The sequence below is a fragment of the Podarcis gaigeae genome, assembly GCF_964106915.1.
Source record: "Podarcis gaigeae genome assembly, chromosome: Z".
NCBI lineage: Eukaryota > Metazoa > Chordata > Lepidosauria > Squamata > Lacertidae > Podarcis > Podarcis gaigeae.
The window spans coordinates 38,055,844-38,078,381 of NC_139691.1; the positions used below are offsets into that span (position 1 = coordinate 38,055,844).

General features: G+C 43.9%; 2 long non-coding RNA genes across 3 annotated transcripts in view; one reads left to right on the forward strand and one right to left on the reverse strand.

Moving 5' to 3' along the window:
- LOC310837033 overlaps positions 1 to 16,861 on the reverse strand; it is an 81,232-nt gene extending 64,371 nt beyond the window's left edge. Inside the window, exon 1 of one of the 2 annotated variants that reach the window (XR_014560354.1) lies at positions 16,645 to 16,861. This is a non-coding gene — a long non-coding RNA (uncharacterized lncRNA). The remainder of the gene's footprint in view (positions 1 to 16,644) is intronic. The other variant, XR_014560355.1, reaches the window with a different exon arrangement.
- Positions 1 to 22,538, forward strand: part of LOC310837046 — a 48,486-nt gene that overhangs the window by 20,237 nt on the left and 5,711 nt on the right. The window lies entirely within an intron of this gene.

Below are 22,538 nucleotides of genomic sequence, written 5' to 3' on the forward strand. Positions count from 1 at the left end.
GGCAGACGGAGATGATGGTACTAAGTCCAAGTGCTGTGAAAGAGAGCAACCATTAGCTGCTGAAAAAGTTTCATCACAATAGCCAGGTTTGCTCAGGCAGACATTTAGTTCCTCTTCTAATCTCCTATACTCCTGCAAGATTAGAATTTTTGAATATTAGGCATTTGCCAACATACCCAAAAAAGGCACCGGAGGGAGACCAGAGCCAAGCAAGCAAAGAGCAGGGTGAGTCCCCCTGGGCTGGCAGTGCTGTGCTGCCTTACACCCTCATCCAGCACTTCTGAGGACTGGACTGCCAGGCTCCAGTTGTGGGAGGCAGCACAGCACAGCCTTGGGTGGGGCCGGCACTGAGAGGCTGAGCTGGGGGGCTTGCTGAGGGACAATATGCATCGCCCATCCTCTCCCCACCTGGATGCCAGCAAGCGGCAGCCAAGTCCCCTCTGTGGTGGGGGACTTGAAGCGTGTTGTGTCTGTGCTAAAACACCAGAAGGGAGGAGATGAGAGTGGGCACTCCAGGAGAGAGAGAAGTGGGTAAGCAATTAGGCACCTCATCTGCACTCTCACATGGTGGCTGCAGTGGAGGCTGGGGCAGCTTGGCCCAGTCAATTTTGGGAGTGCCCGTCCCCTCCAAAAATATTTTTTTTTGTGGGAGTAGAAGGGGTCTGAGTCCCTTAGAGTTGGTGTCTATGACTAGCTGTCACACATTGACTCATGCCAACGAGGAGTCGTGTCTTTAGGATCGTGAGCCTATCTCTACATAACTCCCTCCCACCTTAAGCAGGTACTGTCCTTACTGACTGCCAGGCTGTTTCATTTTGGGAGGCCTTTGCACCCTGATGGCTTCTCAGATGTTTTACTTTTTGGGGAAAGGGGGTTTAGATTCATGAGGTTTTTAGCTCGAGGGGATTTGATTTACAAATTTATTTATTTATTGTATATTGCAATTTTTATTGTTGTAAGCTGCTTTGAGAGCCAAATGGTGAAATATGGGACAAATTTTAAAAATAAATAAATGAATGGGCCATTGACCAGAACCAACAGGCTCTGTTTACTTAATGCATCTGGTCAAATGGACAACAGTCCCCAAAGGCTTATCCCCATAATTAATGTGTTAGGTCTAAAGTGCCGCAAGACTCTGTTATATTTCAATGCCATTTTAAAAATACAGATTTTCTTTGCATATTAAATTCAGATTAATGGGGAAATGGGGAAGTATGAGTTCATGAATTAAGACATGAAAAAGTGACACCAACCAGAAATAGATTGATAGGCCCAAATGATATGGTTGTTTTCTTTCCTCAAACTGAGGAATCAGCTGCATGATTTGGGCTTTCGTCCATTGGGGCTAATATGAGTGCACTTTTTTCAAATATTACGCCACACATTTGTAGGCATTTGAGCCTGGAGAAGCAGGATATTGTAGGATTAAAATAATGTGCATATATCATATACTGATATATCATGTACTGTATTGATTGATTAAAGGAAAATCAATGGGGTTCAAGATTATGGGGACATGGAATCCTAAGACTGACACTCTGTTAAAAGCTGAGAGTAGCTAGGACTTCATGATATAAGCAAAAGTTACCAATGCTTATTTCAAATATAGAAACTGATTAGCATAGTATTGCAATAGTGAATATGCTTACATTACAGAGAAAAAAGCTTAGCGGATGAGATTTTAGAGGTATAGCAGTTTAATGAACGTTTCAGAACCAGGCCAGATAGACTGTGACAGTAAAAAGAAAAGGGCCGACCTGTGGAAAACCAGCAAGCAGAACCCAGTCACAAACGTACTCTCCTCTCCTCTGGTTTCTAGCAACTGGCAGCCAGAAGCACAGTGTCTCCAACCATGGAGGCATAGCATAGCCATTGATAGCTATCCTATTGATTTGTCTAATCCTCTTTTAAAGCCGTCCAAGTTGGTAGCCATCACTGCCTCCTTTGGGAGTGAGTTTCATAGTTTTAACTATGTGGTGCAGAAATAAGTACTTTCTTTTATCTGTCCTGAGTCATCCAACATTCAGTTTTACTGGATGCTCTTGAGTCCTATTGTTACCAGAAAGGGAGAAGAACTTCTACGTACTTTCTCCATGCAGTGCATAATCTTATAATCCATCAGGTAACCAATTTCTCACTCATATTTTCTCTAAACTGTTAAGTCCCAAATGCTTCAATGCTGCAATCTTTTCTAATTTTCATCATTTTGGCTGCCCTTTCCTGAGCCTTTTGCAACTCTACAACACACTTTTTGAAGTGAGGGGACCAGAACCATACACAGGATTCAAATGTGGTCATACCATAGATTTGTACAACAGCATTATGATATTGGCAATTTTATTTTCAATTCCTTTCCTAATGATCGCTAGCCTGGAATTTGCCTTTTTCACAGCTTCCACACACTAGGTCAACATATTCATCAAACTACCACTACAACCCCAAGCTCATTCCTGGTCTATCACTACCAGTTAAAAGCCCATAAACATATTTGTGAAATTTACACACACGCATACATACATACATATATATATATATATATATATATATGCCCCTACATGCATTTCTTTACACTTGTTTACACTGAATTTCATTTGCCATTCACTCAGTTGGGACAGGTCTTGTTGGAGCTCTTTGCAATCTCTTTTTGTTCAAACAACCCTGAACAATTTAGCATTATCAGCAAACTTGGCCACCTCACTACGCACACATAATTCCAGATTGTTTATGAACAACTTTAAAAAGCACAAGTCCCAATGCTGAACCTTTCTGTCTCTCAGTTTATAGAACTGTCCATTTCTGTGTACTCTCTGCTTCTTTAAACTTAACTAATTCCTGATCTGCAAGACGACCTCTCCTGTTATCACATGATTGTCGAGTTCAGGAGTCTTTGCTGAAAGCTTTTTGAAAGTTCAATAACATTATGTTAGCCAGATCACCAATGTCTTGCAGTCCATGGACCAGGGGAACTAGGATAGCCCCCTAAATGTTTCCAATAAACAGTGGCGTAGCGTGGGTTGTCAGCACCCGGGGCAAGGCAAGTAATTTGCACCCTCTAACCTGTGGATTTGCGCCCCCTAACCTGTGGATTTGCGCCCCCTAACCCTAACCCCCAGATGTTGCGCCCGGTGCGGCCGGCCCCCCCTGCACCCCCCACGCTACGCCACTGCCAGTAAAATAAAGTATTAAAGCCTGGCACTTCCTTCCCAAAGCCCAGGAAGCTTCTTCCCAGCTAGGGAAAGAAGCATGATGCTCATGCTTTCGACGTCACATGCATGACATCGTCACACGGATGACATCACCCTCACAAGCTGGTCCTCTGGCCCTAACTGCCATTCCCCTACACAAAATTTCACTGCACACCAGTGCACATCACCTCTATCTATCTGCTTGTTGAAGAATTTTGGAGTCACATTCTCAAATATCTCATAAAATAAAATTCATTAAGTGCAGTATCACACACCTACACACCCCTTGAGATGGTATCATCTGAGCCAAGCCATTGTGCAGGGCTTCCTAGCCTCTGGCCCTCTAGATGTTGTTGGACAGGCCCAGCCAGCATGGCCAATATACAGGGTTGATTTAAGTTGTAATCCAGCAAAATGTGGAGGGCCATGGGTGTCCCCCCCACATCCCTACAACAAAGAATCACGGGAGACTGCTGCCATATCATTTTTCTGCTGGTGCCTGCTGAATGCTTGCTGCAAAAAGAATCCAAATTTCTGTAGCAGGCACTCATTGCCTCATAGTTTCAAACCCATTTGTTTGTTCTTTTAGAAAACCAACACTATTCAATATTTAAAAGATGTATATTGACATTTTAGAAAGTTAGCTTGAACTCATTCAAAGAAAATTGGATCAAATTGAAAATGGTAATTAAGCCAATTAAAAGGGGAAGTAAAATAAAACACTGTGTACCTCTTAGAAAGCATTCACATCTAGATAGTCTAATTTACATACAAGTGACATCATCATTAAAGAGAGTGATTTTTTAAAAAAGGGGGGGGTTCTTTTTGCTACATGATTTACTGCTAAGGAGGGGCTGATTTCCACGAGATTGATGGTGCCCTTGATGCAAGTTGATATGGTTTTGTTTAGCAGTCAGCAAATGGCATGTGATTGTATGAGGTTTCGTTGAGATGAATTGAACTGCAGCAGGATTGCCATTTGGTTTGAATTATCATGGAGTGTTCTTTTTCAGTGTATCATTTAATGCACATTATGCTTTCCCTGCAAGGAATAACTGTCCTTCTTTGGGATAAAGGTTTATTCAAGAAGGGATAGGTATTTCCTAAATAGATAGACTCAAGCAGGGGCAGTCAAGCCATTGAGCTTGTGGGGCCAGTCTCCTTAGAGATGTGGAGCCAGTTGCTTTGGGAGCAACTACAGCTAACCCACCACTACAATAAGCCAGCGGCCTATGGAATTGGGTTGATATTTTCCTGGGATTCAGCCAAGTAAATCACATTCATTAGAACCTTGGGTTCACTAGGGTTGTGTGCATAATTAGAGAAGCTCTCAAGTTCCAATGTGGGAAGCAGTTTAGGAATCCTTTAGGAGAATGTATCCAGCAGTAACAAACTCTCCCTACAACATGCTGAATATAGGACCCTGCTAATTCAGTTTAGGGTCTAATTAGGTCTGATTTAATCTGGGATTGCCCACACCTATATGATGCATTTTTTAATGTGATCTTAATTAATATATGCATTTTACACAAACTTTGTCCTAGGTCATAGGACATGACTTGGCTGAAGAACAGAATTTCCAACTCAGCTTTACTCAGGGTAGACCCATTGAAATTGATGGGCATGACTAATTTAGACACAATAATTTTAATAGGTCAAATCTAAGGTAGTTACATACAACCCAAAGTATATATGCTCTACTGCTGAGATATGAATTCAACCATGGTGCATTGCTCTATTGCCAGTAGATTGATTTCAGATATTTTGATGAACTTCAATTTTATATGCAATAAGAAAGTTCCCTTTAACAATAGAAAGCGTCACCAAGAAATGTATTTCAATGTAATATACTTGGCTTGGATAATGTGTTGCACTGGGACTCTTAACACTGTATATCTGCCTTGTTAAATTCCTGTTACAAGCTTTCAACAGCTGTCTTAATTAGGTGTCCCATAATTAAGGAGATTATTACACTGATTGAATCGAACTCCATGTTTTTTGAACTGGCAAAGATTTGCCATGGATTTGCACACAAAATCTGCATTTTCTGTTTATAAAGAAACTGTCTCAGTTTGAAGTCAGACAAACGAGAATGCAAGGTGGAGAAGGAAGCTTGTCAGGTTCTAACTGAACCACAGTTCAAAGCTTGTTACTGAGTCAGTCCTGTGATGGTGGCATAGAAATAGTTTTTCCCACTGCTGTTGCATCTTCCCAGGGTTGTTCAGTGGAGCTTTTTCAAGTAGGTAGAGGCCTTTTGCAATCTGGCCCTAAGAGAAATGTAACTCTCAGTAGCATGCTGTGACATATTTTCAAGGCGCTTTGAAGACTCCACCATTACTGAAGTTCCATTGGTGGAGGTGCTCAGTGCACTGTCAGGTCCTCTTTTATTGAATGAGTTTCATTGATTGCAGTGTAAGATGGGATGGGCTAAGTAAGTAGTTTGGTCCTGTTTTGGTCTTGCTAGCACTCAATCATATGTCTGCTCCATCCCATTGTGTGCTGTTGTGTCTCATTTCCACTGTGTTGCATGCAGTTCTTTGCCATTCTGTCCCTTTGTGTGCACCCTGTATGCAACTTGTACATACATTTAAAATATGAATTTTTTATGTAAAATAGGTGTGGCCATATATCAGCAGCCATGTGAACAGCCGCATGATGACAGTTTTTCTCCCAAAAATGTAGTACAGAGAGAAATTACATGAATAAAACTTGCATTTTTATACATTTAAAAACATAAAATACATATTTTTGTGCAAACATTTTGTTCACTGAAAATGCAACCAGGCCCTCAGGACTCTCCCCAAGCCACTCCACTGACCAGACCTGTTCCATGCCCACCTTAAGTGCTTTCCCCTGGCTAGACTATGCTGTTGAACACCTATTGCTTTGGAAGGGGATAGAGAGGTATATCTGTGTGTCTAGAAACCTCTGACCTCTCTCTGTGTCTAGAATGTATAAATACAAGGATTGCATCCATTGCTCTCCCTGCTTTTGCCACAAACCTTTGCCTCTAATACCACCCACTTTTACCTCTGACTCTGCCAATCACGGGCTTGAGACCGAAAGTTTTTGTATAAGTCAACAACATTACCCTATGATTGAAGATTTGAACTCAATCTTTTTCCTCAGGCCACATTATGCAAGACACACTTTTCCATCCTAATACTGAGACTTTAAAAAAAATTGTGTGTGCTTTATGGAACACGTTAGGAGCACTAGCAAAGCTGCATATAAATGATTTAAATACATTTTAAAAAATAAAACTCTCCTTCTGTTGCTTTTACTACAGCACAGCACTTTTTAATTATTATTATTTTTTTGCAGAAGTGTATCCTCATTCCATGAAACAGCTTACCGTCTATTGAGCTTTATAATAACTGAGTTATTCTGATGCACACCCTATTAAAAACAGCATTAAAATCAGAAAATGGAGTGTTTCACAATATGTCACCTTTATCATGAAGACATAATAATTACACACATACCCCTGGAATGTAGAAAGCTGGCCACAAAGCAACAAACATTTACTGAAGCAAATGTGGTGATAATGAGAATTATTACCCTATTCGTTGCAGAAGAGAGTTGCTGTTACTCCCACTCTCGACACTCACAACTTTGTTATAAGAGTATATAGTGGTGATAGCATCCATCTTTTTTAAAAGTGCTACCAAAAGCAAATATCATTCAGCTTCTTAAAGTGTTGTAGCTCATCTCAAACAACCTGTGTACAAATTTGGCTCCTAACAAAACAGGTGGTGCGTAGAAGACGTTTTGAATGTGATACTTTAGTTTCTGGTAAGCATTCTCACACACACTGATTTCCAGTGGCAGCTGGTACCCATTGGGACTGCTAGGGCAGAAGGCAGTTAAAAAACAAACAAACTGGGTGACACCAGAGCCCATGATGGGCAGAGCCAGAGCCAGAACCAATGACAGATGGAACCAAATATCCTACCCCTACTTTTCTCTCTGCACTGATACCCCCCCCCCCCCAGGCTAGTGTCTCAAGACAAAAGCAAGGAGAAAGAGCAGGCTGAGGTTGCTCACTATAGATCAAAAACCACAAGAAGAACTTAAGTGTCACTTCATACACATTGATTGATTTGATTGATTGATTGATGTATTCATACACCCACACCCACACACCCCTCACTTTTTCTGTCCATATAGGAGTTTCTTATATTGACTTGCAAATAAAAAAAGTTATGTTTGTGGCAACCTAAGATGACACAGAGAACCTGAGATAGGTGTATGTGTGTGAGTGTGTTGCGTGCTGAGGTCCCCAAGACACCCCAAACCCAATAACTCAAACTTCACACATTATTTTTGTTTAAGGTTTTTGGCATAATTTTGGCCACAACTTTATTATCAATACAAATTGTGAGTGGTTGCTTAGGCATTGGTTAGACTATCTGTCCTCCCCGCCTTGGGGACAGCCCTGACTCCGTAGTCAGTGCGGAAGAGCAAGATCAGGGTCAACTGGAGCTGCGAAACAGACCCTCAGCTAATCCCCGCATGCTCCTTGGAACTTACACGGCCCGCACCCTGCACCAAGGGTTTGGACGAAGGGGATGGTAAGTTCCAGAATTCCTTTAACGGAATACCCGTGCAGCATTGGAGGGGCAGGCCCAGCCTATCCATACCCCTCCACCAACCAATTTTAACCAATGCCTAACCGCCAACCTTACAAGTTGTGACGATTTGCTACGCAGTAGGCAAAACCCAATTGGCACACACTAATCAGCCAAGAGGTAAATTCCTACTGGGCCCCCGCACCAAGGCGAACGACCCCATGACAGGCATAGCAAGGTCAAGCGAAGCCCAACAAGGGAGGGCGGGCGGGAGATCCGATGTCCACAGCAAAAGAGAAAGAGAAAGCTGTGGACCTTGCTTAAATAGCCACTGACCCCACCCCTAAGTTTGCAACATCAACTTTCCCCAGATAACCAGATCCTCCCATCTAAACAAGCCCTGGCTTTAACTTGCCTAGCAATCATGGGGTGCCTTGTATAGCCCCATCCGCAACCCGTGCTCTCCTTTTAGTGAGAACACGCTTTGCGTGCTGAGGTCCCCAAGACACCCCAAACCCAATAACTCAAACTTCACACATTATTTTTGTTTAAGGTTTTTGGCATAATTTTGGCCACAACTTTATTATCAATACAAATTGTGAGTGGTTGCTTAGGCATTGGTTAGACTATCTGTCCTCCCCGCCTTGGGGACAGCCCTGACTCCGTAGTCAGTGCGGAAGAGCAAGATCAGGGTCAACTGGAGCTGCGAAACAGACCCTCAGCTAATCCCCGCATGCTCCTTGGAACTTACACGGCCCGCACCCTGCACCAAGGGTTTGGACGAAGGGGATGGTAAGTTCCAGAATTCCTTTAACGGAATACCCGTGCAGCATTGGAGGGGCAGGCCCAGCCTATCCATACCCCTCCACCAACCAATTTTAACCAATGCCTAACCGCCACCCGAGCCCTTTATGCTCGCCGCCAACCACTCACAGACTAAACCACACCCTCAACTTGGACACCACTGCATCCAACCAGACATCATTCCCCAACGGGGAAAGATGCACCCCATCATCCCTGAATAATTCAGAGGCCTTGAACGAAATCAGAGGGTGAGGAATCACAAATCCGCCCAAACCAACCACCAATTTGCTTGCCGCGGAATTAATCCGCTTCCTAACTCTTTCGGTGGCCGCCGGGCAAGGGCTACCCCTCCAAATGCGGCGTTTCAGCAGCTGCGACCAAATTAGTGTGGTTGAAGGCACCAAGGCCGCCAAATCCCTCAAGTCCAGTAATATGGCAGCACGCAGCCCAAAGCAGGAAGAGGAAACCATATCATTCTCCCCCAGCTGCACCACTATCGCTGTAGGGGGGCCAGCGTGGAGGACCCGTCTGTGCATGAGAGGCAATAATTCTCTCCACTGCATCCCTCGTCTGGAAATCCAGGACACCTGCACGTGCTGCGGAAGGCCCAAGCCAGCTCCCAGACCAGATTGACGAGCTCTGACAGCGGCCCAGTGCACAATGCTGTGTCCCACTATCCAATTACGGATAGCGGCCAGACCTAGGGTTAAAACACAAAAATGTCAGTACACACACCACCATTATTTCCTCACATATACTTTGAATGCATCCGATCTCCAACGACCCAGGTCCTTTATCCTCCTTGCAGACAAACCCCAATGGGCAGCTGTCGTTGCGGCACCAATACGGAAGGAGTGAGGAGCAAATTCCGATGCTTTGCGGCCGCAGGCCACTACCACCTTGCGCATCACCTTAGTGAACTGATGCCGGACTAAAGGGTGCCCATTTTCATGAATAAACAAAGGCCCCTCGCCTGCCGGCCGCAAGGACAAGTATCTCTTAAGATCCTTTACGGGGCAAGGACCCTTCTCTCCCGTTGCCGAGAGCCGAATGACGGCTCCCCTACCCACCTGGTCGGTCTTCGAATTCCTGATATGCACCCTCAGGTCCGACTGTGACATGCTCACGTCCTGCAACAGCAAACCCCTGGAACCTCCATCCCGTTTTTGCTCCAGGACCACCTCGCCTACCCTCAGTGCCCCAAAGAATGCCAAGGAAAAGGCTGCTGAAAATAGACGGGCCTCAAACTTGGACCAACAGATGCTCCGCAGTTTACTGCGCATCTGTATCAGCAACTCAAAAGTGATGGGACTTCTGGGAACAGTCCTCGATGGGGTGAGCCGTCCCCATCCCTCCAATGCCCGGCGCACCACAAACTTCCTACATGGGTCCTTGTCAAAAGTGGCCCTGCTAAAGAAAGAAATTGCTGCCGAGTGAAGTCGCAGGGTCCTAGCCGCCCGGCGCATCTGGAACAAATGTCCCAGATACTTAAGCACCTGGGCAGTAGAATGAGGGGTGATGACCGCCCCCGCCGATTGGCCATTAAAGGACAGAAAATCAGCCCAGGCCTTCTTATAGGACCTTATTTTTTTTTATTTTTTTTTTTTTTTATTTTTTTTTACCAGCAGCTCAAGAAAGAAAGAAAGAAAGAAAGAAAGAAAGAAAGAAAGAAAGAAAATAATAATAATAATAATAGTAATAATAGTAATAAAAATAAAAATTAAATATCCAAAGGGCAAAGATCCAGCAGCATCAGCATGAACCTGAAAATCCCTGTGCAAGTTCCAGGTATCCTGCCATGGCCAACTACTATTGCATACAGTTAGGAATTGCAACCATTGCATGAGATCCCATTGCATGAGAAAGGCAAGGGGACTTCAACATTTAGGAATTGCAACCATTGCATGAGAAAGGTAAGGGGACCTCAGGCCGCAGGCAGCCTGGCCTAGTGGAAAGGGGAGGGGCGGCCTGGGGCAACCACTCTGCATGCAAGATTAATTAAGTGATCCAGCAAGATCGGATCTGATGAAGCATCACTTGCTACAGAGGAAGTATTACAAAATAACTTCCTTCAAGGCAGACAGCTTCTCCATAGGCAAGTGGTTTGTTTAGCAACGATATCCATCTGGATCCCCAAATAAAATGGGAATATGGCAAAAGGTATTGAGGTATTGCTTGCCAGCTTCCAGCCCCCTCTTGGGCAGGGGGCATCTTGTGCTGCCATCATAATATCTACGCTGGCCAGAACCCCTGAAGAAGTTCCGACAAAGCTGCCGCGGAGCCAGCTTCCTTTTCAGACACACACTCTGTGTAATGCAAAAAAAAAAAAAAAAAAAAAAAAAAACACACACACTCCGTGCAGCACACACACACTCCATGCAATGCAACTACACTCCGTGCAACACAACTACACATTCCGTGCAATGCAAAAACGCACTCCGTGCAATGCAAAAACGCACTTCAAGCAATGCAACTACGCTCCATGCAATGCAGCTACACTCCATGCAATGCAACTACACACTCCGTGCAATGCAACTACACTCCATTCAATGCAACTACACACTCCGTGCAATGCAAAAACGCACTTCAAGCAGTGCAACTACGCTCCATGCAATGCAGCTACACTCCGTTCAATGCAACTACACACTCCGTTCAATGCAACTACACACTCCGTTCAATGCAACTACACACTCCGTGCAATGCAAAAACGCACTCAGTGCAATGCAAAAACACACTTCGAGCAATGGAACTACCCTCCATGCAATGCAGCTACACTCCATGCAATGCAACTACACACTCCGTGCAATGCAACTACACACTCTGTGCCATGCAAAAAACACACTCTGTGCAATGCAACTACACCCTCCGTGCAATGCACACACACTCCATGCAAAGCCACTACACACTCCGTGCAATGCAACAACATGCTCCGCGCAATGCAACTACACACTCTGTGCGCTGCACACACCCTCCGTTCAATGCAACTACACACTCCGTGCAATGCTCACACACTTGGTGCAATGCAACTACACACTCCGTGCAATGCAACAACACACTCTGTGCAATGCACACACACCCTCCGTGCAATGCACACCTCTGTGCAATGCAAATGCAAATCTCTCACGCAATGCAATGCAAATGCAGCCTGTGCAGCGCTGTGCCCTGCAATGCACAGAGCAAACTGCAATGCGGGCACGCAAAGGTGCTTTCTCCCGCTTGCATATTGCAAACGTGGCACCTGTCAAATCCCTCGCAGTGAGGGAACCACCAAAAGTCCCTCGGCACTGGGCCTAAGTGTCCAGGTAGAACAATGGGGGAGCATGGAGCTGTCCCATATAGGGACCAATCCTGCAACCTAGGCATTACCGGCACTATGCACTGACCAGCTGAGCTATCCAGGATGATCCCTAAAGACGCAGACAGCCGCACCCTGACCCCTGTAGAGGTCCAAGGTGATGTCTGAATTATCATCCCTGCTCCTCTTTGCCCTCCTCCTGGATTGCAGCCTCCAAAGATGCTTCCTTATGGAAGAAGGCACCTGGGGCGTCCGCAAGTCATCCCCTGCAGGAGAGGCAAGCTCTGGGGGCATCTGCAAAACCCTGTCATAGTCTGCAAAAACTAAACCATGTAAGGAACCGGTGAAACCAATGCTTCATGGACCACATGGGGACACTATTCAGGCCGGAAACGCTTCCAGGCCATCGAATTCTAGGACAAAGCCCTAGAATCACCTGCTAGGCCAGGTATAAATGTCTCCAGTGAAATAGCAGAGTTGAGGTAGCCCACAGCCTGTCCAGGTACCCCTGCTTGCCCTTTTAGAGGGAAGCACCCCTTCAAGAAACCCAAAGTTCTTTTACCACAAATGGGCCGAACTACAGAATAGCCCAAAAGGAGCAGTTTGTTTTGTTTTGTGATAACAATGGCTAAGAGGGGGATATGAACCCTGTCTCCCAGGTCCTAGTCCTACACTTTAGCCACTAAGCCACAATGGCTCGTCTCTAAAATGGCAGTCGCCACTATCAGGGCAAAACAAACTTAACGAAAATAAACTTGTTCAGAAACAGCATAGTTCAAGAGCATATACAGAGTGCTCATAGTCATTGGAGGCACAGAGAGCCTCTGCCGCCCTGTCTGCCTCAGATATACATTAGCAGCAACTGAGCCTGCAAGAAGATACATTCTTAAGAGAGGTCAGAGACTTAACAATTAACTGCTACCTGTAGCAGACAAGGCTTGGAAGTTATGTGCAGGCCAAATAGGCCTCCCTGCCTCTGCTCTTGAGAATCTTAGTCTCATAGCAATATTAAAAGAACTCAAAATAGTGCTCCCGCCCAAGGCTAGATTAATATTTGGCCAACAGCGCTGCACACACTCAAATAAAGCCAATCTTCGGGGGTGCTATAAACGAAAATGATTCCAGCTAAGCTGGGAACAGCCTTGACTAGCCCCACAATTTACAACAGGAGAAATGGGGGGAACCTTTTTGCGAAAGAAAGCCCCTACCAGGGGCCCTCTCCCTATTGGGAAAGGCAAGCCACAGATACAGGGAGAATCTTCCCACAGGGCAGGGTAAGGGGTGGGAAATCGAACAGGAAAAGGGGGGAATTAAATTATTTAAGGGACTAAAGAGGATTAAAAGAAGGGGGAAATAAATAAATGTAACCAGACAATGAGAAGATTGAATCACTGTCCTCCAGACAGTCCCAGTGCTCCATGTGATCCGATGTCCACAGCAAAAGAGAAAGAGAAAGCTGTGGACCTTGCTTAAATAGCCACTGACCCCACCCCTAAGTTTGCAACATCAACTTTCCCCAGATAACCAGATCCTCCCATCTAAACAAGCCCTGGCTTTAACTTGCCTAGCAATCATGGGGTGCCTTGTATAGCCCCATCCGCAACCCGTGCTCTCCTTTTAGTGAGAACACGCTTTACTAGACATGGGGGTGGAGGATGGTGGAAAGTTTTATTCATTGCACATTTTAAAATAAACCAACACAATTCACAGGTGTGCACAAATTGGAACACACACAGTTAAGAAATTGATTGTGCACTTATCAGAAAATTGTACTGCAGTTTCAGTTCTTAAAATGCATGCAAAATGAGAATTTTATGTGGGAAAGGCATACAAATGTGTGTATAATTTAAATGTGAAGTTTGTGGGTGGGTGTTGTGGGTGGGGATAATTAGCAGACAATGGGATGGAATACACTTATGACTGAAGACCTGCAAAACTGACATGGAATGTATGTCAGTCTGATTCACCCAATCCTAAAAGGAACTGCTGAGAGGAGGGAGGAGGGAGAGAAAGGTCATGCATGGAAAAAAGAAGCATGCAGACGAGAGGCAAGATAAGACAGGAGAAAAAGAGTTGAGCAACACTGAGATCACATATTAGAAGAAGGGAGGCTCAAGAGAAAAAGATATATTCTTGCACAGTCCACTGATTAGGTAGCTAAGGGGAAGGGTAGTGTGTGGGAATTTACTAGCCAAAACATTGGCTGCAGGCCTCCAGTTATTTTTAATGGAGCTGAATTACACCAGCACTTTATAGGATGTATGCACAGTCACCTGTGAGTTATGGAGGTATGAGGTATTGAGGGATGTGTTTCTGAGTGATATACAGGCATGTGTACATCATCCATAAATCCATGTCAGTGTCGTTTTGTAACAGCTATTGATGGGTCTGGGCTTCTTCAGATGGAGACAAATTCTTATACAAGAAGCACTTGTTCCCTGCAAGAACTAGTACAGAATGCAACCTGTTTGTAGCTTGTCAATTACAGTGGACCAATATGTGTTTGCTTTTTGTGTAGATTTGTGTGTGTGATGGGAACCAACAGCCAGTCACAGCTTCCCAGGATATGTATCTTGCATAACTATGGAAAGGTGGTGTACAAATTTGTGATTCTATATAATGATCACCACACAGGTTGAATCCAGCTCTTACCATAGAGAAGTAATTCCCATGTGCAGCTTCAGAACTTGTTCACACATGCATATATATTCCTTCATTTCTCATTGTTCAGTTAAGGAACATGCATTGTCAGCTGAATGTCAGAACCAAAGCCATGGGGGGAACTAAATCTTAATATGAAAATTATTTTAGTTTTGATAGGTAAGTGATGGATGATCCACATGTGCAAGTTGTCACTTGATGGATGAAACCATCAAGTGACAAATATGAACAACATCTTTAAAAAGCCCTGCTTATCAAGTAATTTATAAAGCAAGGTTCACACATATATTTGTTTGCCATCGCTTTGGAGAAAGAGCAATGCTGAACTTACAGATGGATTCCACACATTACCTGATCAAAATGTGCAAAGTCTTCAAGTGATGTTGGAGGGTATGCACAAGTAAGCAGTGACTCTTGCATTCTGTGTGCATTAACCCATCAATGCACTTTTCTACCTTTCCACATTTGGGGACTATGCATTGTGGGTAATGCATAAAAAATGTCATGGAGGTTGTGCATCTCTGACCAAATCACATTCTTTATTCACTGTTAATTATCTGTAGTGACAGATTAACATGGAAAATCCCATCAATGGTCATTGGTCACACTTCCCACACTTGCACACATTCACTTGTCGAATCACACTAGCCCCAGTATGCAACCAGCATATATGAGCTCCATTCTTTCCCACAAAGTCCTCAACCCATACCAGATAATCATATATATATATATATATGCATTTCGGCACTTATTAGACAAAATCAGCCTAAGTTTATTTTGCTTATAATAATTTGCAGAGACACACCAGACAAAGACAATTCCTGTTCTACTGCATTGCCAAGACAGCAGATTGAGTTAAGCATAGAATTAGACCTGCATTGTCAGCATTTGATAAATATGTAATATGTGTTGCTGGCAGCTCTGTACAAGTTGAACAATGACACAAAATGTCTGCAGTGTCGGGGCTGACTATATCGGAGTGACGGATGAGAGATCATTGGAAACATCTCGTCTATAAAATTTTAAAATTCCATTCAATTTGAGGAAGCAAGCAGCCGAAATACCATTCTTTTCCCATCTTACTTTTTTCACTCTGGTATAATTCACTGGTGGTGATACAGACCTATGAATCTCACCCCATCCTTAACATGCTTAAATCAAATGGTTACAAAATGAATCCCTCTCTCTCTTCCCCCATACACATGTTCAATCTGTCTTCACACCTTCTGAATCCAGTTCTCTGAATGTATTAGCACATTTCAGTGCTAAGCCTCTGCATTAGCACTAACTCACTCATTTAATAAATGAAAGTACATTCTACCTCTCCAGAGTGTCATTCCTGTAATTTATCTAAGCAAAATCACTTTCATTATCCATCACCGTTTGATGGCAGTTTTTAAAATGAGTACCATTAGGATATCTTACAAGCTTCCTTTTATACACCCCCTTTTCTATTCGGTCATCTGTCTGTCTTCACATCCCAGGGAAATTAAATGTTCAACAGTTTTGTCATAGGCTTATCACTGAACGTGATCATCTGCTGCGAAAAATAATTTAATAATCCCTTCACAATTGCCCCCTTCTGTAGGAGTGAATCTGTGCTTGTTTGTCAAAGCTTTTTTTTTGAAGCAGGCAATGGTAATGAGAAGGAGGAATTGGTGGAGTTGTGCATCCTCCTCTGTTTGGTGTGCAGATTTTAGAAGAAGAAGAAGAGTTTGGATTTGATATCCCGCCTTTCACTCCCTTTAAGGAGTCTCAAAGCGGCTAACATTCTCCTTTCCCTTCCTCCCCCACAACAAACACTCTGTGAGGTGAGTGAGGCTGAGAGACTTCAGAGAAGTGTGACTGGCCCAAGGTCACCCAGCAGCTGCATGTGGAGGAGCGGAGACGCGAACCCGGTTCCCCTGATTACAAGTCCACCGCTCTTAACCACTACACCACACTGGGAAGTCATAGACTAATGGAAGCTGGCACTCATTAGAGGTGGTAGCACAGAAGACAGGGAGGCCAGTATTTCGTGGAGACATAACAAAGGAAAGCATAGCCACTAATTGTTTGCCTGTTTGTTTGAAAATGTCTGTACAGGGGGAGAGAAAGGGTCAATAGGAAAGCCAGAGGCAGAGCCTACCTGTTCATAAAAGGGCTTCGCCCGAGGTTTGTGTTAGGTGGGTAGTTGGTTGGTTTTTGTGGGTTGGTTGGTTGGGAAAGGCAGTTGGGAAAGCAGTTGGCAGACAGTTGGAATTAGAGAGACTGTTAGTGCAGTTGGTTCTTGCATGAGGGGAGGTAGAAGAGTTAGAGATCGGATAAAAATAAGACTAAGAAGGCAAAGAGTAACAATGTTTTGAATGCAGTTAAAGTTTGTGTCTGCAATAAACTACACTCTACTTTGTTAACTTCAGAACCTGACTGAGACTAAGTGATTTACTGGGGAGGACCTGGTTGGTGGCAGTGGATTAGTGGTGTAAGGCTCAATAATCCGTGAGACGACCAGGGGCTCCATACGAATGCCACAGTCATCCTCCTACTTCTTGAGCTCTACCAAAGCAACATTGACTCTAAGGAGGAGTAAGCTGACAGTCAGGACCAGCATCCTCTGGACTAAGTTGACCTTCACAGCCTAGGACCCTCTTACCTATGGGCCCGCCTCTCCAGGTATGCCCCAAGGAGAGCCTCAAGGTCCATAAATAGTAACACCCTAATGGTCCCGAGCCCTAAGGAAGTTAGATTAGCTTCAACCAGAGCCAGGGCCTTTTCAACACTGGCTCCGGCCTGGTGGAACAGTCTGCCACATGAGACCAGGGCCGTGCAGGATCTGATTTCTTTCCACAGGGCCTGTTAGACAGAGTTGTTCTGCCTGATCTTTGGCTTGGAGCCAATTTGATTCCCTCCCCCTCTTTCTTTTTTCTTGTTCCTTTCTCCTCCTGTGATGAGGCTGCATTTTAATATTTTAATGTTTCAATATTTTAATTGTTGTATTTTAATCTTGTTTTTAAGTTGTATTCATTCAACTTGTTTTTATTATTGCTTGTTAGCCGCCCTGAGCTTGGACTTGGCTGGGGAGGGCGGGATATAAATAAAAATTATTATTATATTATTATTATAAGTAAGGAGGTAGGCAGCTGGCAGCTGGCTGCAGACTGAGCTTGTGGGATAGTGCCTCACTTGCCGTAAGGGAGCAGTTTCCATGATCAGTGATAGGCTCTGAAAATTCAGAATCATCTAGTTCATCCCCTCACTGCAGGATGCAGCTTCAGAATCTCTGAAAGGTTGCCAAACCAGTTTGGCTGGTGGTGGGCGGAGGACATAGCTCATTAGTAGAGCATCTGCCTTGCATGCAGAAGGCCCCAGATTCAATTCGCTGAGGTAGGGCTGAGAGAGACTCATTGTCTGAAATCCTAGAGAGCCACCATTCACTACCACCATTCAGGGTACACACTCACTCGCTGGATCATCACCTTGTTGTGGTGACTGGGCTTGCATGTTCCTATGATCATTATGAGCGAAGCCATCGGGAGTCTTGTACTCCCAGTAGAGACACCCAAGGAGGTAAGGTCACGGGGGAGAAGTTAGACAAAGAATGATCCAATAAATCCTCAATGGCAGAACAGGTGGAAAATTACACGCATTATGTTACAACGACTGTGAAGGTGGATGAAGGCTGCAGCAGATTAAAAAACTACTGTAGTGATACTCATGCCATTGGAATAGACCCTTACGGCAAAGACTGTGTGTTGATCAGCGTGCAATTATCTTCACACATAAAACAAATTCACACACTGGCATATTCAAGGTAGACACCACTGAGCTAGATAAACCCAATGGTAGAACACACTGTAAAGCAGTTTCCCAGGTTCCTATAACATTGCTGAGCATCCCAACTTCGCTCCTAGGAGCACAACACAATTCCTTCCTCTACCCTTTCTCTGATTGTGACAGCAACCCAAGGCCACTTTTGGGTTGCATTTACATTTGGCCAGGCTGATGACATTTCAGCTCTAACGAAGGGCATTTGGTCACCCTCACTGTGCATTTCAAGGACTACATCATGATCTCCTAGTTCAGGGGATGAGTTGGGAATTTGGAGTGGGGGTCCCAGAGCCAGCCTCAAAGGCACTTGTCTGACAGGAGCCTATCATTCCACATTACCTGCCTCTGACTCTGACTCTGACTCTGAGAGTTCCAACTCAGAAGTCCTAGCAGAACTGCATTCTCCCCTGCTCTGTCAGAATCAAAAATTGCTAAAGGTGGCTATGCCCCAGCAAATGAAGAGACTCTTCTAACAGAAGGCATGACTTGCTTTTCAGACAGAACTGCAGTTCCTATTTAAGGCTTAGCCTGAGAATAGCCCTATCCACATGTGATGTGTAGGACATTTCCATGGTAACTGTGGTGTGGGGATGCACTTTTAGCCTCATGTGCAAATGCTTTCTGCAACAATTATGTGTTGCATGTGGTTGTCTGTAGAGAAATCTCTATATGTGACCACCTATTCCTGTAAAGCAGTTTCGTGTGACCAGGACATCCTAATGTTCAGGTGTCATAGTCACTTGGAGCCCCTACACCTGTGTAGCTGCTTGTACATTGGGATTTCTTTGCAAACAATTATCATTCTACTGCTCCCACCCAATGGCAGCTTAGATATCCATTCCCTGTACTCACTAGACAATGGGAAATGCAGTCTGGAAAAGACAACTTGAAGGAGCAGGAAGTTATTGAGCCCAAAGTCTCCTGCCTGATAATAATAACTTTGTAACACAGGGAGTGACCCTCTATGTACTGGTTGCAAAGAAAAAACAGCAAAAGAATTAGCTAAAATCTCTGAAAATTGTTGTGGTGATTCAGAGGTTTAACCTGAAATCAAGCTAGATTTAAGTTTGTTAGTGTCTCTGGTATCTTCTGTCTCTTACATCATGGATGTTGGCTTTTGTTGTGGATGGATGATCTGTATTATTTTGTTGATGCTATTCTTGTAGGTTTTTCCTAGTCTCTTGCTAAAACAAGATACTTATGAACTATAGATGGACATATGGGTGCATATGTGTTAACATATGCATCAGGATTTCTCTTCAGAGAACTGTATGCAATATGCAGTTGTCTCGGAAGGCAATTCTAATGTTGGTGACAGAGCTAAAAGTGCAGCCCTATTCTGTAGTCAAAGCTGAATTTCCCTACACATAAGAAACATTTGAGTGGGACTACAGACTGCTACTGAAACAACACCTGAGCTCTGTCTCCAGAATCAACCTTGCACAGAAGTGTTCAGAGTACTACTGATAGCTCATCATGCCTCACCTTTGCACTGCTGAGGCCATCACTCAAAACAGAACAGCGTAAACTGTCTCATGGAAATCATAATTATAGGCATGCATCTCATTATTCCATCAGCAAAAGTGTGCTTGCAGTCCCACAACAGACTCCACAGCTACAGATGTTTCGCTGAGATCAGAATTTGGATTAATTGTCTGCCACAATTTGAAATATGCACCAATTAATATAAATGATTATTAGCCTCTTCAGCAACAGTTTTGGGGTAATGAAATGTCACAGATTCATTTTAATGAAATTATTTTTATATTTGGCTTGCAAGAGAAATAGAGCTGACAATCAGCGAAAGAATGAGTTCTAATTTTTTTGTGTAAAAAAAAAAAGCCCACGATTATGACAGCTGCACCAAATTAGCCAAGGCATATGTGATGCTGGGTTAGAACAAAATCCATTTGTCAGCTAAATCTGATAAAGTATGTATTATCCCTCTTCATATTTGGATTTTTTTATGATAAGGTTTCACAGAATAGTCACAAACATCAATTTATTGCTATTAAGACAGGTTCCCCCCAAGGTGCTTTTGCTTTAAGGATAGGCAAGTGACTTTCATGTGACATTGGTTGCTTCTAGACAGTTGCCTCTTTTCAACATTACATATCTTTAGGTGCCAGGCAAAAACATACCTGTTATTCCAGGCCTTTGGTTAATTAAGCAATCTATTGCCTTTTAAACTGGGGGAGCATTGTTTTTGTTTGTTACTACATTGTGTATTTTTATATTGTAAACCACCCTGAGATCGTCGGATGAAGTGCAGTATAGAAATTTAATTAATACTACTACTACTACTAATAACAATAATAATAATGTGTGTGAGAGAGAGTGAGAGTGAGAGAGAGCGCAGAATTGTCTGCCTGCCTATCCATTATCCATGCATCCAGAAACATCTGAAGATACTGTTGCCAATATTGGCACAATGATTCCGGAGATGGAGGGTGCAGTTTCTATCTATACTTGAATACCACACTGGACACCATTTTGAATCCTTGAATATCATTGGACACCATTCTGAATCAAGATGGTGGACCAAACCATCTGATTTGGGCACCTTTTAAAGATATCAATACCAAATGTGGCATGATGGCCCCTGTGATTCAGTTGCAAGTTTTGGTCTATGTTTAGATACCATGAGATGCCCCTTTGGACCAAGATGATGGACATAGCCTATCACAACTGCACTGATTTTGGACACCTATTATAACTGCCATCCCCTGCTGGAGGAATTCTAATCACAGGAGGATCGGGCATTTCTGAAAGCAAATGTTACAGAGAAGCAAAACAGAGAGGTAAACCGGGGGAATCTGGGGCCTTCATGGGTCACAGCAGCCCAACTTTCTCCACAAGACACAAGGCATCCCTACACTGCATTGGAGGCAGAGGTTGAACCACTACCAAGTTTTGGGAGGAACCAACACCTAAAGGCGTAGATCCAGTCAGCTGCCTGCCTGAAGAACGACTCCTCAGAAGTATGTGGCTACTTGTGAGGACCAAACTCTACAGATGGCCCAGAGGTGGTTAAAAGCTTATAGTTTCTAGTAGAGAGTGCTCAAATAACATTAACCCTCTAGTGTGTATTGTGGTTTGGACTTCCTTGTGTTTTGATATTTGGATATTGGGCAGTCACATGTTTTGGGTTGCTCCTGTGGGTTGACTTTGGATCACTGGATTTGATTTTATATGAAGTAGGATAGTAAACAAGCTTTGCATTATGGCCCATGAAATTTAAGAGGAGCTTTGTCCCAATGTTTGGATACAATTGGATTGTGTTTTGAATCAAGATGACAAACTGAATCTTTCAAAAATGCAATGATTTTAACCAAAATTGGCAGGGTTATATATATTATAGTTCACCCTCCAGTGCATAAGAATGAAAATACTGGGTTTGGCTGTATCCTGAAAAGGACTGGGTGGATTGTGGTGGACTGGAGCTTCAGCAGAGTTGTCTGGAGTTGTCTGAGACTGCCCTGGATTGTCCATGTGATGTGACCTAGGACTGTCAAGGGGTGGCAGTGTGTCCCAGTTTGCAACAGGACTTTCAAACAGCCCTGCACTGTGTTTTGGCTATGCATGACTTTTGTAGCACTTTTGCTCATGTAAGGCTGGGCATATCACCTGTCTGAAACCCTTAATATCTGTTGCTAAGCAGTGTAGACAATACTAAGCTAGATGGACGAGGCTCTGACTTGGGTATAAGGCTGCTTCCTATGTTCCTATTTAAATCTGAGCTGGCAAAGAATTCCTTTCATCCACTCATTTTGATTGCCCTGCCTTCCCATCCACCTACACCTTCTTGCCCCTTAGCCCATGAAACCCCACTTACCTGGATGGAAAAGCTTAAAAATAGGGAGCAGAGAGAAGGAGGAAATCTTCTCTAATGAGCTCTCTCTCTCTCTCTCTCTCTCTCTCTCTCTCTCTCTGCTTTCTCTGTGTTTTGTAGCCTTTTTATCCTTATGGGATAAAGCCACTGACCTTGCAATAGCCCTTGGGAAAATTAATTTCTCAAGATACTTGGGGAAGGTGTCCTTGAGGCCTGGCCTTCACACAATTGTGAGCACTGGGCAGGGACCCATGGATACACAGCTTGGGATTCCCTTACCCAGGTAAACAGGTAAAAGGTAAAGGACCCCTGGACAGTTAAGTCAAAGGTAACTATGGGGTTGTGGCGCTCACCTCGCTTTCAGGCCGAGGGAGCTGGTGTTT